This window comes from Oryctolagus cuniculus, chromosome 7 (assembly GCF_964237555.1).
Source record: "Oryctolagus cuniculus chromosome 7, mOryCun1.1, whole genome shotgun sequence".
Classification (NCBI taxonomy): domain Eukaryota; kingdom Metazoa; phylum Chordata; class Mammalia; order Lagomorpha; family Leporidae; genus Oryctolagus; species Oryctolagus cuniculus.
Genome location: NC_091438.1, coordinates 6,934,542 through 6,950,665, shown reverse-complemented (window position 1 = coordinate 6,950,665; position 16,124 = coordinate 6,934,542). Strand labels below are relative to the sequence as shown.

Below are 16,124 nucleotides of genomic sequence, written 5' to 3'. Positions count from 1 at the left end.
TCCAAGGTCCAGCGGTGGACGTAACCCACTTGGCAAACGCACGGCTCCACGGCCGTACCAGCCTCATCGTCTGGGCGGGACAGGCTCCACGGCTGCCAAGCCAGGCTCTGTGTCACGGCAACGCTCTGCACGCGTGTCTTGAAGTTTCCCCACAAAAAAAAACCCAAACCTGATGGTCGTCTTCAGAGAGGTCTGAGCAGGAGCCAACCTGCTGGTGAACACAGAAAAACCCCCAAGTCCACGCAGAGCCCCCTGCTCCGAAACCAGGCGCTCAGGGCGGACTGGGGCGGGGGGCGGAATCCAGGCCACTGCATGGCCGGCGCAGCCCCCGCGCGGTCTCCACACGCAGGGCACCGGGTACTTCTCAGCCCTCGGGAGGCGTCAGCCGCCCCGCCGCGGCGGCGTCACTGCCATCAGCGCCCTCTCCTCCTCCTCCTCCTCCTCCTCCTCCTCCTCCTCCTCCTCCTCCTCACACCTCCCGGCTCCCACCAATTCGCAACCGCACCAAGGTGCCTCCTATCAGCTCGCAGCTTCTTCCCAAACACGCCCACGGACGCCGGAGCCGGCCTGCCTGTCTACACCGCACGGGGCTCCAGGAACGGGGGGCTCCGAGGGGGGCCGCGGCGGGGGCGGGGGCGGGGGGGGGGCAACTCCGCGCCGCTCCGCAGCTAGCACGTCTTCACCCGCGGCCCCGGCTCCTCCCGAGCACGGTGTTTACGAGCCTACCGAACCCGACACCGCCATGGCATGCGGACAGCCCGGCTCCGCAAGCGTCTCTCCGGCCACGTCCGGAATCCCCCCCACCCCTGCTTTCCCACACCCCGGCTCCCGGCCGCGGAGCGCCCAGGCCGGCCCGGCGGCGGCGGCGGCGGCGGGCCCCCCACCCCACCCCACCCCGGGGCCAGCGCGGGACGCAGCCCCGGCGGGCGACTCCGCAACAGGTCACCGCGGCCGCCGCCGGGCTCCGGGGATGCGCGCCGGGCCGGGGCAGGGGGTGTGGCCCCCGCTCACCTGAGGGCGGCTGAGGCGCCGCCAGCACCGCGCGGGCCGAGGCCAGGCGGGCTCGGGGGTCGCCGCGCCCCCGGCCGTTCCCCGCCGCCGAGCGCCGCCAGCCCCCAACGCCCGGTCCCCGCGCCCGCGCTCGCGGCCGGGAGAGCAGCGCCCCGCACCGCAGCGCCCCGGCCGCCGCCGCCATTCCCCGCGCCGCCGCCTCGGCCCCGCGCCGCCTCGGGGGGCGCAGCGCACCCACCTCCCGTCCCCCGCAACACCGACCTGTGCCGCCGCGGCGCTCGCCTCGCAGGATGGGAAGACGACGCCGGCCTCCGCACCGCCGCCGCCCAGGGCAGCGCTCGCTAAGGCGAGCAGTCGGCGTCTCTCATTCAGCGCCCGCCGCCGCCGCCGCCGCCGCTCGGGGGAGGGGAGCGAGCCGGATCCGCCCCGTCCGCGCCGGGGGTGGGGGAGGAGAGCGGGCTGCGGGGGCGCGCGCCGAGGGCGGGGCGGAGGCGCGCGCGCGAACACACGCCGCGCACACACCGACCGGGCGCGCGCGCGCGGGGGTCTTCCCGGCGCGCTGCCGGAGGGAGGCCCGGCCGGCCGCACGGGGGCGGACAGGTGGAGCGCGCGCCAGCTGGGCCGCCCCCTCCTCGGCGCGCGCGCACGCGCGGGGCCGCGGCGGTGCCCTCCGCCCCGGGGGCCGCGGCCTGCAGCCCTCCCCCACTTGCAGGCCCGAGAGCCGCGTCCGGAAACGCTCGGCCTCGCGCGCTGCGGGGCGCGACCCTCGGGCCGGGGAGCAAACGGCAGGAGTCGGGGCCCCGCGCGCTGAGCTCCAGGTGCTCAGCGTTCTCCCAGGGAGGCTGACCTGCGGCTTCTTTCCCGGGAGTGGCAAAGGGCGGGCGAGGGTGCGGCGGGCAGCCCACTGTCCTCAGACCCTTTGGAAACAGGGTTATTTGATGGTCCACGAGGCTTCCTCCAGGCCCTGGAATGCGCAAGGCAGAGCGACCCGCGTTAATTCAAAAACCTGCAAGGCCCGGAATGGCTCCCGTTTGGTTCCTGTCCTCCCGGGCAAGGGATTCCTCTACCACAAGGAGAATGCTCCTCGCTTTCTCCTTTGAGTCATGACCGTTTAGTAGGGCAGCCAGAATAGCCTTCGACCTCTCAAGCAGGACCACTTCCTTAGCATCCCCTCCCAAACGTAGGTTAAAAGCAAAAACAAAAACAAGGATGGGGCCAGGGATGTGGCATAGCCGGTAACCGGTAAACCGACTGCCTGCAGTGCCCGCATCCCATATGGGCACCGGTTCAAGACCCGGCTGCTCCACTTCCAATCCAGCTCTCTGCTGCGACCTGATGAAGCAGTGGAAGATGGCCCAAATTCTTGGGCCCCTGCACCTGTGCGGGAGACCCAGAAGAAGCTCCTGGCTCCTGGCTTCGGATTGGCCCAGTTTCAGCTGTTGCTGACATCTGGGGAGTGAACCAAATGATGGAAGACTACCCTCCTTTCAAATAAATCTTCAAAACAAAACAAAACAAAACAAGGATAGGCAACATGCCTCATTTTTATCCCACCTTACTTTCAAAGTCTTGAGTCACGAAATCCCTTGGAGTAGAGAGATCAAAGAGGGGGGGGGGGAGCAGAAAACATTTCAAATGAGAACAGACTAAAAAAAAAAAAAACCATTATTAGAGAAAAGGGGGGAAATATATTGTGTACACAGGAAGTTTTCCCTCAGATGTTAATTGCTTTAGGTCCCAAAGAAACAATGGGCAAGCAGAATTAGCACTTGGGGGAAAACCCATCTAGTTACTGAGTGAGAAAGTGTTTAGCCTTTAAGTATTAGCAAGAGATTAAGGAAAAGATGGCTGGCTGTGCGCCAACAATAATACATACAACAATTTTATACATACGACAGTACTTCAACAAGTTCATGGATTATAGCAGCACTGTTCACGATATCCAAAATATGGAATCAACCATCAACAGATGAAAATATATATATATATAAAGGAATATTATTCAGCTATTTTAAACAATGAAAAAAATGAAATCCTGAGGCCAGAACTATGGTGTAGCAGGTAAAGTCACCGCCTGCAATGCCAGCATCCCACATGGCTGCTGGTTTGAGTCCTGGTTGCTCTACTTCCTACCCAGCTCCCTGCTAATGCACCTGGAAAAGCAGTGCGAGATGCTCTCTGCTGTGGCCTGGGAAAGCAGTGGAAGGTGGTCCAAGTCCTTGGGCCCCTGCACCCGCGTGGGAGACCGAGAAGAAGCTTCTGGCCCCTGGCTTCAGATCAGCTCAGCTCTGGATGGTGCACACATTTGGGGAGTGAACCAGCAGATGGAAGATCTCTCTCTCTCTCTCTCTCTCTCTCTCTCCTTTCTCTTTGCCTCTTCTCTGTAACTCTTTCAATCTTTTTTTTAAAAAATGAAATCCCATAATTTCCAGCAAAAATGGTTGGAACTGGGAGACATGGTGTTGCGTGAAATAAGCCAGACACAGAGATACTAAAAACCGTATGTTCTCCTTTATATATGGAAGCTAAAATTTAAAAAAAAAAAATTCATGGAAAAATGGAATTAAAAAATCAGGGTTTTTTTTCGGTACAAAACAATTTGGAAATCCATGCTAAGTTTTCTCCATAATGTGCATTTTCCAGAAACTTCTACAATTAAGCAAATTTCCCATTCTGTGGTTCACTTCCCCAGTGCCTGCAATGGCTGGAGTCAAGAGCCAGGAACTCAACCTAGGTTTCTCATATGGGAAGAGCCCAACCTCCTGAGCCATCACCTGATGCCTCCATGGGTGAGCCCTGGCACTCTGATAGGGGATGCAGATGTCCCTAACCGCTACGCCAATGGCTGGCCCCTGCAAAATAAACCATTTTTAAGTGCTCTTGTGTATGTACACCATTATGACAAATATTTAACTGCTCTTAAGAAAAAAAGAAAAGTAAGAACAGGGAATTTTATTTTGGGTAAATGTCTTGCAATTACTTTAAATTTGAATTAGGTTTTCATATAAATGAGCATGTGTTCCTACATTTGTCAATCATTTTTACAGTTTACTGTAAAAGCAGTGAAGTTTTCATTTGGACTTTAAGTTTTATTTATTTAAAAGACAGACTTAACAGAGAGAGGGGGAAGAGACACAGACTTTCCATCGGCTGCAATGGTCAGAGCTGGGCCAGGCCAAAGCCAGGAGCCAGGAACTGCATCCAGGTCTCCCACGTGGGTGCAGGGGCCAAAGCACTTGGGCCATCTTCCACTGCTATTCCAGGCATGTTAACAGGGAGCTGGATCAGAAGTGGAGCAACCAAAAGAACTGGCACGCCTGGGATGCTGGCATCATAGACGGAGGCTATAACCTGCTATACCACAAAGCTAGGTCCTTCATTTACACTTTGAAGAGAAAAAAGTCGTGTGATTCGTGAATTAGGCCATAGATATGTGAAGTTCTTTTGCCCACTGAGTTTCTAAGTTTTGACTAATTACCCAAGATCTATTTCTCATCTTGATAATCTGTAAAATAATACTTTTATTTGCCTTAAGAGTTGTGTTAAGTTAAATTTCCAAACTTGGTAAGATGAAGAATTTGTATATGAAGGTATGGGGGAAAGGTCATTCTCAGTGCCTGTTTCTTGCTGAGGTGGCATGGGAATGATTTTACAAAGTCACTGTCCCTTCCCATCCATTAGCTATGTAAGTCAAAGAAAGGGCTTTTTACACTTACGGAGGCTGGGTACCACGCTGTCTTTACCAGAGCTCTTTTATCCAAGTTAAATTCTGTAAGTCATTCTGTGGGTTCCCTTTGCTTTTGCCAAAAGACAAGAAATATGCAGTCTTGGTATAACAAAGTGCTAATGTATAAAATAGACATGCCATTACAGAAAACAGAAATCAATGAGAATTCAATATGCTTAAAAGTCATTTCAGAGGAATCACCATTATGTAATAGTTTTATTACTTTCCATCAAAATTACTTCCAAGGGGGTAAGCCAAGGAGGTAATTTAGATATGGAACAAACAGTTCAAAGACAAGAGACCACCATGGCAATAAAGCAGATGTACACATCAGTCACTGCGCTGCAGCTGACAAAACAAAATCAAAGCACCATGCTCACAAAGCTGCTTGTCTCAGTAAACACTTCTATTACAACCAGCATTTCAGGACCAGCACGCCCCAGCACCACGCCTACTTGTCTAAACTTTAATCTCCTTTTTTCTCCCGAATATTTATAATAGCTGGACATTTGGAAGAAAAAAATGTGTGAGTTAGGTTTGCAGTGTTCTGATTTATAGTGTAGGCAAGTAACATGCCCAAAATTCACTTCGAGAGGAAGCGTACGTAAGGGGACGTTCTCCAGAAAACTGAAAGGAAGGTACAAGAAGCACCCGCCATGACCCTCAGTCATGAGACACGCTACCGCTCTGCAGATACAAGGACAAAGTTGATCAATGGTCTGTTCAAACAGCAGCATTTTGCATTTTATATTTACTGTGAAGTCACTTCTCACAGACCAGCTCCATGTTGAATGTGACTCAGCAGGGATTTATTTACTTAACAGTGATTAATGTTTCTCTGGATCAACTCTTGAAGAGAGTAGTTAGTGTGTAAATAAATATTTACATACGCTAATACTTTTCAATATTAACTTTAAAGATAGTTTCCGGAATGCCTAGTCTATCTGACTGGAAGGGGAGGGAGGAGTTAGATAACTAAGGTTTTCGTGTTGAAGTCCTAGAAACAGTTCTTGAATTAATAGGAGAGATCTCTGAAAAACTCATGGAAAATGCATATCATGAAAAAACTATGCATGGATTTAATTTTTTTTCCACTAAAATAGAGGCTGGAGTTTAGTGCAAGAGTTAAGATATGTCTTGGTGCAACCTCTTGGGACACCTGTATCCCATATCAGACTGTTTGAGTTCAAGTCCCAGTTCTACTTCCAATTCCAGCTTCCTGCTAACACAGAGCCTGGGAAGCAACAGGTGATGGCTCAAGTATGTGGGGTCCCTGCCATCCACGTGGGAGACCTGGGTCGAATTCCTGGCTCCCAACTTCATACTGGCCCAGCCCCTGCTGTTGGTGGGCAAATATATAACATTTCAAAATGCTAAAAGGACTCTGATTTGGGGGTGCATCTACTTAGTATAAAGGCCATTCTCCTACCTTCATTTTTCCTCTGTATTTTGGATAATTGCATTTAGGCAAATTTTTTTTCCAGACAAGTGAATTATTACTGTATTCTACTTCCTTTATAAAATGGGAGGAAAGGGCCCTCATCAGTAATGCTCATCACAGTAGTTTGCTTTCCATATATCCTGCATCTCAAAGCAGGTTAGAATTTTTAAAGAAAAACAAGAGGGGCTGGCCCTGTGGTGTAGCGGTGCTGGTTTGTGTCCCAGCTGCTCCACTTCCAATTCAGCTCTCTACTATGGCCTGGAAAAGCAGTAGAAGTTGGCCAAGTTCTTGGGCCCCTGCACTCGTGTAAGAAGACCCAGAGTAAGCTCCTGGCTCCTGGCTTCGGATTGGCGTGGCTCCAGCCCTTGTGGCCAACTGGGGAGTGAACCAGTGGATGGAAGACCTCCCTCTCTCTGCCTCTCCTTCTCTCTGTGTAACTCTGACTTTCAAATAAATAAATAAATCCTTTTAAAAAAAAACAACAATAATAAATAGATAAAAATAAATGAAGAAAAAGATCTCTTGCTTGTGGTAGAATGTCGAGGGACTGCAGGTGTTAGAGAATCATCATTTTCCAACTATGATGTCAAAGACTGGGTAAGGCAAGACCATCTACAGATCTAAATGTGGGAAGAATTTTTGATGAGGAGCAGGGTATTTGCATGGTTAGTGAGTGTTTCCCCACAAACGTCTCATTACTTGTAAGGAAGGAATGAGTAAACACTGGAGAAACTGGAGCAGGCACTCACCAGGCAAGCACAACTAACATCGCACATGAGGGACGGATGCACTTTACTCGTCCCCAGATATGACTCCCCAAAGACCACACATCCATGAGGAAGTAAAGACTCTAATGAAATAGCAGGTAAACCCTGAAGGAGGAATTCTCTGTTTTGCTTTTAAAAAGGAGCCTGTATCCTTCCTAGATGTCAATGTTGTAAAAGACAAAGACTGGATAATATTCGAGAGGAGCCACTGCTCCTAACTGATCAGTACTCCTAACTGATCTCACAGATTTAGCCTCTCTCCACATTTTTCTTTACACACCTTTTCCTACACTGCTAATTTCATTGTGTCACATATCCCCATCCGTCTCACCTCCCAATCCAAAAATCCACAGTTGAGCCTTGTGGTTTACTAAGATGGTATCCAGGGATACCCTCAGTCTACCCTACAGGCCTACCTTATCCCCACTCTGCACACAAGTCCAATCACTCTCTGACTTCTCAAAACACATCCATTGTTCCTCATAATCACCACATAGGTACCTCTTCCTATCATTGCTTTTTTAAAGATTTTTTTATTTATTTGAAAGGCAGAGTTACAGAGAGGCAGAGAAAGAGAGCAAGAGCGAGAGAGAGAGATGTTTCATCTGCTGGTTCACTCCCCAAATGGCTGCAAAAGCTGGGACTGGGCCAATCTGAAGCCAGCAGCCAGAAGCCAGGAGCTTCTTCCAGGTCTGCCACATGGGTGCAGGGGCCCTAGGACTTGGGCCACCTTCCGCTGTTCTCCCAGGTGCATTAGAAGGATGCTGGATCAGAAGTGGAGCAGCTAGGGCTTGAACTGGCATCCATATGGGATGCAGGCACTGTAGGTGGCAGCTTTACCTGCTACACCACAATGCCAGCCCCTATCATTTTTGCACACCTTTTTTCTGTCTTTTGTCTCTATTTGCTCTAAGACTTTCTCTACGGTCTGACTTAAGACTTGCCTGTGCATCTCTGCTGAGTTTACCATTGGGAACCCTGGTCACTTTGGCAGGTTTTTTTTGTTTTTAATATTTATTTATTTGAAAGTCAGAGTTACATAGAGAGAGGAGCAGCAGAGAGAGAAAGAGGTCTTCCATCTGCTGCTTCACTCCCCAGTTGGCAGCAACAGCCAGGGCTGCACCGATCTGAAGCCAGGAGCCAGGAGCTTCCTCCAGGTCTTCCCACATGGGTGCAGGGGCCCCCAAGGACTTGTGCCATCTTTTACTGCTTTCCCAGGCCATGGCAGAGAGCTGGATTAGAAGTGGAGCAGCTGGGACTCAAACCAGCACCCATATGGGATGCTGGCACTTAAGGAGACGGCTTTACCCACTGTGCCACAGCTCCAGCCCCCAGCACTTTGTTATATAATGACTTACAGTTTCATCAGTGCATGCATTTCTTATATCTTCCAATAGATGATAACTGCCCAGAGAGCACAATCCCAGTCTATCTCTGAATTCACTTTTATTGAGCATTTATGACAGGCAATACACTAAATACCCCATCGATGTCACCTCATTTCATTCTCACAATGTCCCTGAAAGGTAGATATTTTTACAACATTTAAAAAAAGATTTGTGTGTATGTATGTATGCATATATGTATTCTTATTTGAAAGGAAAAATTACATAGAGAGAGGGGTGGACAGAGATCTTCCATCTGCTGGTTCACTCCATCCAGGTCTCCCCATGTGGGTTGCAGGGGTCCAAGTAACTTGGCCCATCATCTGCATTTCTTATATCCTAGGTGCATTAGCAGGAAGTTGAACCTGGAGCAGAAGCAAGAATCAGTCCCAGGCATATTGATCTGGAATGTGGGCATCCTCATTGATGGTTTAACCCACTATACCACAGTGCCCACACGTTACCACATTTTACAGTGAGGCTTCCACAGGCTGAATGACTTGCCCAGATCATGCCATTAGAAAATGGCAAAGTTGTGACTCAAATCTAGGCAGCCTACCTCAGTCTCACGCTGTATTGTCTGCCAATAAGTCTGCTTCCTAGGTATTCCTCTCAATGAACAGTGCTACGTCATGTACGTCAATGAGACTTGGAAAATACTTGCTGAATATAATATGCTTTGTGCTAACAATGAACAATCCAAAATGTGATATCCAATGCATGTCTGATTTGGAAATGGTATTTTTTTATAATTTGGTTCTGTTGTAGAAGTGTATTCGAGAGTTCTAAAGAGTAAAACTGCTTTCAAAACTCTAAATAGTTTCTGCTGATGACTTCTTGATAGTGCCACGTGTCTGGGCCACTGAGTCCTCGTGATGGACCTGAGGATTTGAGGAAGAGAAAAAAAAATCTGAAGTTTTAGAACAACGGGAAAATTAAATTCGGGGAGCGGGGGAAGGAATAGCATCAGATGTCTGCTCAAGTGTGTCAAAAAACATACTGAAGGAGAGAATTTTCTACCAAAGTAGTGTAGTAATAAATTTGGTTATCATGTTACAGATGAGAAAGGCTGACTGTGTAACCACTGTGTCCGCTTCCCTGGAGAGATGCAATTCTATCTGTGGTTTCACATTCCAGAAGAAATATTCCTGCTCCTTCTGGAAATCAGTAACGTAAGCATTTTCAAGTACTTCTGTTAGATCAACCGAGGCATCTGAGGTACTTTTTGCTGAATTTAATTGAGACTTCACTTAGCAAGCAAGCCTTTTTAAATCTAATACCACATACACAGATTTGATGCTCATTGTTGAGTTGCGGCAATTATATTTGCCATAAAAAGCCACTATAATGTAGCAGAGTATATAAGAGTATTCTACTAGGCCGGCGCCGTGGCTCACTAGGCTAATCCTCCACCTAGCGGCACCGGCACACCAGGTTCTAGTCCCGGTCGGGGAGCCGGATTCTGTCCCGGTTGCCCCTCTTCCAGGCCAGCTCTCTGCTGTGGCCAGGGAGTGCAGTGGAGGATGGCCCAAGTGCTTGGGCCCTGCACCCCATGGGAGACCAGGAGAAGCACCTGGCTCCTGCCATCGGATCAGCGCAGTGCGCCAGTTGCAGCGCGCCAGCCGAGGCGGCCATTGGAGGGTGAACCAATGGCAAAGGAAGACCTTTCTCTCTGTCTCTCTCTCTCTCACTGTCCACTCTGCCTGTCAAAAAATAAAAAAAATTAAAAAAAAAAAAGAATATTCTACTTAAGCGTAGGTGGTGGTGAACCAGTGGATGGAAGATCTCTCTTTTGCTCTCTCTCTTCCTCTCTGTAGCTCTTTTCAGATAAATAAATAGATATTTTAAAAAAAAATTGTAATGGGATTTGGGGCTGAGTTAAATCTAAGCAAAAATATTTGTAAAGAATTATGTTTTAGTACTTTTCTTTCCTATCAATGTCATTTGTTTTGAAATATACCCATAAGATAGGCAGAGCTTCTGATAGCTTAAAAACAGACTTATTGATTATCTTCTAAATCAACTGAATTGAATATACATATATATGTGTGTGTGTGTATATATATCTGTGCTACAGCCAAACACTTCTGAAAATTACAATAAAGAACAAGAACAATGGGAGAGGAGATACCATATGAGAAGTTTTGGAAGATGGGGGCAGGAAAGGACAACTGGCAACTGAGGTAGCTAAGCAGAGAGGACTGGAGCGGCCCGCCGGAAGAGCTGACGACAGCAGCGGCCGGCTGAGTGGCCCAGAACTCCGGAAAGTGAAGAAATTGGGGACACCTGTTACTGAGGGAAAGAGAGGTTGAGAAACGCCTCCAAACTCAGGATCCTACTACAGTCTGCATAAGGAACAGCGTAGATTCTCAGCCTCGGTGACGCCTGAAGCTACCACCCGCCGCCCACTCCAAGGGAGGACGGACTTTTGTTCTGGAGAATTAAACCAAGGAGATTAGGGAGAGATCCCGGACTCTTCAATAGGAACACACAGCTTCTTAAGGACCACTAAACATTTCAGGAAGGTCTCCAACAGGAGAGATGAGAGCAGAGCTCCTCTCTACAACCTCTGCTGCCAAAAATAAATAAATAAGTGGGGGGAGGGGGAGGGGGAATATTTTTTTAAAGTTTAATGTATTTTTAGAAACACATGGGGGGCCAGCGCTGTTGCGTAGCACATAAAATTGCCACCTGCAGTGCCAGCATCCCATATGGGCGCCGGTTCGAGTCCCAGCTGCTCCACTTCTGATCCAGCTCTCTGCTATGGCCTGGAAACGCAGTGGAAGATGGCCCAAGTCCTTGGGCCCCTGCACCCACGTGGGAGACCTGGAGGAAGCTCCTGGCTCCTGGCTTCAGATCGGCGCAGCTCTGGCCATTGCAGCCATCTGGGGAGTGAACCAGTGGATGGAAGACCTCTCTCTCTCTCTCTCTCTCTCTCCGCCTCTCCTTCTCTCTCTGTGTGTAACTCTGACTTTCAAATAAATAAATAAATCTTTTTTAAAAAGAAATATATGGAATAGGTGTTGCGGCAGGTAAAGCCATCACCTTGGATGCGTGAATCCCCTGAGTACCTGGGGTCCAGTTACGTCTCCATCACAGCCTCCAACCCAGCTTCCAGCTAATGTGCCTGGGAAGCAGCACACGATGGCCCAAGCACCTGGGTTCCTGACACCCATGTGGGAGACCAGGATGGAGTTCCTGGCTTCTGGCTCTGATCTAACCCAGCTAAGACGGTTGTGGGCCTCTGGGGAGTGAGCCAGCAGATAGGAGCTCTCTTCCTCTCTCTCACTCTCTGTGTGTGTGTCACTCTGCTTTTCCAATAAATACTTAAGGACATGATAATCTATATATTAAATAAAGATGTCAACAGGAGATCAGAAGATAACACTGAAGACATTTCCCACAAAGTCTAGACCTAATAGTATTGTAACTACATGTTCAACTAAAAATGTGGGCAAAGCAGCGCTGTTATAAAGAATTAGCAAAATTTCTACTGAGGGTAGTTCGGCAGTTTCTTTCAGAATTAAACATGTTTGAAATTCCATTTCTAAGAATTAAATCATACAGAAACTCATTGGTTTTTTGTTTGTTTTTCAAAAATCTGATATATACAAGTTGAGCAATAGCAGAAAAGCCTGGAAACATATTGATGTCATCAACAGGAAACTGGCTAAAAGTTGCACTGGCCCCCCCAGCAGTACTGTGCAGCCAGTCATAAAGGAGGTGCTGCAGGTGCTCTGGTGCAATGGGCTCTAAGGTATACTGAGAAACCAGGCGTGGGTCAGGTGCTGATGCAGAGAGCACACTGCCTGAAGGATGTGCCAGAGCTGATGATGCTGTTACCTCCAGTAAGGGGAATTGGTGGCTGTGGCTACAGTTGGAAGGGAGGTTAACTTTTCAATGTGAGCCTTTTTGAATCTTTAAATATTATATCTACTTTTTTAAAGATTTATTTATTTATTTTGAAGGCAGAGTTAGAGAAAGAGGCAAAGGAAGAAAGAGAAAGATTTTCCATCCCCTGGTTCACTCCCCAAATGGCCACAATGGCTGGAGCTGTGCCGATCTAAAGCCAGGAGCCAGGAGCTTCCTCTGGGTCTCCAATGCGGGTTCAGGGGCCCAAGAACTTGGGCTATCTTCCACTGCTCTCCCAGGCCACAGCAGAGAGCTGGATCAGAAGTGGAGCAGCCAGGTCTTGAACTGGCGCCTATATGGGATGGCAGGACTGTGGCTGGTGGGTTTACCTGCTACACTACAGCGCCGGCCCCTTTATATCTATTTTTTAAAATTATCTTTAATCTACTGAGTTAATGCCCCCATTTATCTTTATTTGAAAAATCTGAAGTTCCAGCTCTTCTCTGAATCACCCCTAAATCCATGAGGAGTTTTTAGCTGAAGTGCCGAAAATTAGAGCCTGTACTTACTAATGATGCTCTTGAACTGAAAATGGCATTTTATTACAATGGATCCAGGTGTACAGTCTTCTTTTTGGTTTTTAATTATATGAAAATACTTATGGAGAGCTTATGCCGATATGCTTTATCATAGTTACTGTATGTCCACCTCCTTACTCCTACTTCTACCGCTGTCCACAGTCCCTGTTGGAATGCGGCTCCAGGTGACTGTGAATCAGCAAGCAATCTGCACCTGCCACTCAGGGTGCTGCTCTAGGCTTCCTGCTTCTTCCAGTGATTTGCAATAGGGCTACTGAGAAATCGTTAGCCTGGGAGCCAGACCTCACGGTGACTGAGCCTCAAGGGATGGCAGAGAGACACAAATCAACAGGAAAAGAATGCGGTCTCCAGAGAGGAGTGCGAGACGGACAGAGGACAGAGGCCGCTTGAGGGATGATTCCTTCCCTCCAACCCAGGCCTGGTCCAGAGAGGAGTGCGAGATGGACGGAGGACAGAGGCCGCTTGAGGGATAATTCCTTCCCTCCAACCCAGGCCTGGTGGCCTTCTTTGCTCTCACATCCTCGTGGTGGGCTGTCATGTCTGTTTCTTAAGCTAAAGGGCACAGTTTTCTCTTCCTTGTGCCAAACCATGTTCTAGCATCAACTACGATGCTAGACTGTTTTCAAGGCTACTTATTATTAACAGCATATCTTTTATTTGTTAATACATCTCAATATTTATCCCAGTAGAAATAATATTATGGTGGATGGATGGTGATCTGGGAGTTAGTCAGCCTTCTTCCAGTAAACCACAATAAACAACCCAACTTTCCCTTCTACATCCAATTTCTTTTACTTTAAAAGCAGCCTGACAATATTTGCCCTATCCTCCTTAAATCTCCATTTCAAGGAGTAAATATTTCAAAAACAAAAACAACTTCAAAAAGTGCCTTTACATATCAAGTATCATAAAAATGCTTGGTGTGTGTCGTCATGTTAGTTTCTGAGCATTCCCTAAAGCACTGAGGTTAATTTGAGTATTTGTGGCCAATCTGAAGTCGGGAGAACCCGGATGATGGAAGTGTCTCCAAGCTGCTGATCAGGACCAGCAGATGGATGCATGGGTTGGGCTGTGTTTGCCTTTTTCCAGAAGTGTCCCTCCATTGTCTTCAGATGCCTTTCAATGCTCCGCTTCTCCAGCCCTGGCTGGCCTTGCCCTCCCCGGACCCAGGTCGGATACACTTGTGTGGAAGCAGAATTCAAGTGAGTTTACCTGGGTAGCATCTAAACAACACACGCCATTTGTTCCAGAGCCGTCCATGATAAACACACGTTAGACTCCAGACTCACAGTGTAAAATCTCATTCTCCCAGCACATCTGGGCGACATCTTAGAGAAATAGCCTCCCACTGATGCCAGAAAATGAATCATTTTTCAATGCCCATCCTTTCTTCAGGAAGGACAGTCTCCACCCTATCTTGTCCTTACAAACCCGAACTCTTTCCTGACTTCTCCGCTGTTTCCATTTGATGTTATGTGAACACGACTGTTTCTTGGGTTTTATACGACACCCTTGAGACAGCTGAATGGATGCTTAGCTACAAATGACTTTCAAATGAGATATGAATTCTATTCAATTAGCCATACAAATCTGTTATATAATCAGCAAACAGAAGTCTAAGTCTAAAAATAGTATTCATGATCTAGGACAAGAGATGGAGACAGAAAAGTTAGGAGGAGGACAGAACCCGCAGGAAAACAAATCCTTGTAATTTGACTACTAGAATAGTATTTGTTGCCTTTAGGAAGTCTTCCAACATACTCGTCCTATGATGGGATTTCGAACACACTAATAACAAACCAAGTTTGCTCTCTGAATGTCCTCAGGAGGAAACCAGAAACGTAGCCCATATAAAACGAGCTGTGAACCAGGAAATTCTAACATGCTACAAATCTCAATTCCAATGAAAAAAGGATTGTGTTCCAATCGAAAAATACATACATATATATATATAGAAGAGTCTAGAAAAGTAATTGTTCACATACAAAAGTGACCATGTAGTTACAATAAATATTCTATCTCTCTGACTCATATTATGCAATCTCTTGATATACAATCCATTCCCAAAATGAATCTATCGCCCAGGAAAGGGGAGGAACTGGGGAGAGAATTAAGGGCTGTACAGATGATCAGTTTCATTGTTCAAATGGATAATCTAATTTGCATTCTTACTTACCTTGTGATCACTGAATGGGGATCTTGTCAACCTCTGAGTGGCCTAGTTAAATTTTCCATCCTGCCGAAGCCAAGTCTGCATACCTCTCGTACTCAGAAGCCCTTCCAAAAAGGAGGAGAATCCCCTCAAGCTCACTGCCACATCTGACACCTGGGTTCCTTTTTTTTTTTTAATAGAAAACTTTTATTTAATAAATATAAATTTAGAAAGTACAACTTTTGGATTCTTCCCCCTATAAACACTCTCCCACCCGTAAACCATCCCATCTCCTACTCCTCTCCCATAACATTCTTCACTAAGATTCACTTTTAGTTATCTTTATATACATAAGACCAACTCTATCCTAAGTAAAGATTTCAACAGTTTGCACCCACACAGACACACAAAGTATAAAGTACTGTTTGAAGACTGGTTTTACCGTTAATTCTCATAGTGCAACACATTAAGGACAGAGGTCCTACATGGGGAGTCAGTGCACAGTGACTCCCATTGTTGATTTAACAAAAGGCACTCTTATTTATGACATCAGTAATCACCCAAGGCACTTGTCATGAGCTGCCAATGATATGGAAGCCTCTTGGGTTCACAAACCCTGACCTTGTTTAAACAAGGCCATAATCAAAGTGGAAGTTCTCTCCTCCCTTCAGAGAAAGGTACCTCCTTCTTTTATGGCCCCTTCACCTGGGTTCCTTTGTACACTGGTTTGAAAATGTGCTTAACAGGATTTCTGGAAACCAGTGTGTTGCCAGCTGGTGTGGCCTTCCCATAGCACTTTTCTACCTCATATTTTGTTCACGTAGAACTTCTCATAACAGACCATAAGCTTCATGAGGATAATGACACCTTCAACTTCGAGGTCCTTTATTACCACTGTCCTGGTGTCCTGGGCAGGGGTTTTCATTGATATGTAATCAATTAAAATGAGCAATATTGATAAGGGACAAGTCACTTTACCAAAGTCCTTGAATTAAAACTTCCATAGTGGGGCTGGTGCTGTGGTGTATGTAGCAGGTAAACCTGCCACCTGCAGTGCTGGCATCCCATATGGGCGCTGGTTCAAGACCCGGCTGCTCCACTTCCCATCCAGCTCTCTGCTGTGGCCTGGGAAAGCAGTAGAAGATGGCACAAGTGCTTGGGCCCCTGCACCCACATGGGAGGCCCAGAGG

General features: G+C 47.7%; 1 protein-coding gene and 1 non-coding gene across 11 annotated transcripts in view; one reads left to right on the top strand and one right to left on the bottom strand.

Moving 5' to 3' along the window:
* Positions 1-15,060, bottom strand: part of RALGPS2 (Ral GEF with PH domain and SH3 binding motif 2) — a 189,397-nt gene extending 174,337 nt beyond the window's left edge. For 3 of the 10 annotated variants that reach the window (XM_070077186.1, XM_070077193.1, XM_070077191.1), the window contains exon 1: positions 1,273-1,405. The gene's annotated coding sequence lies outside the window, so the exon portion shown is untranslated. Of the gene's footprint in view, positions 1-1,011; positions 1,143-1,272; positions 1,414-14,958 lie in introns of those variants that run through there. The other 7 variants (XM_070077183.1, XM_070077192.1, XM_051858235.2 and 4 more) reach the window with 6 other exon arrangements.
* LOC127493864 (small nucleolar RNA SNORD66) lies at positions 9,153-9,228 on the top strand. The gene has a single exon (XR_007924401.1). It is a non-coding gene; the product is annotated as a small nucleolar RNA SNORD66 (small nucleolar RNA).
* Positions 15,061-16,124: the final 1,064 nt, after the last annotated feature.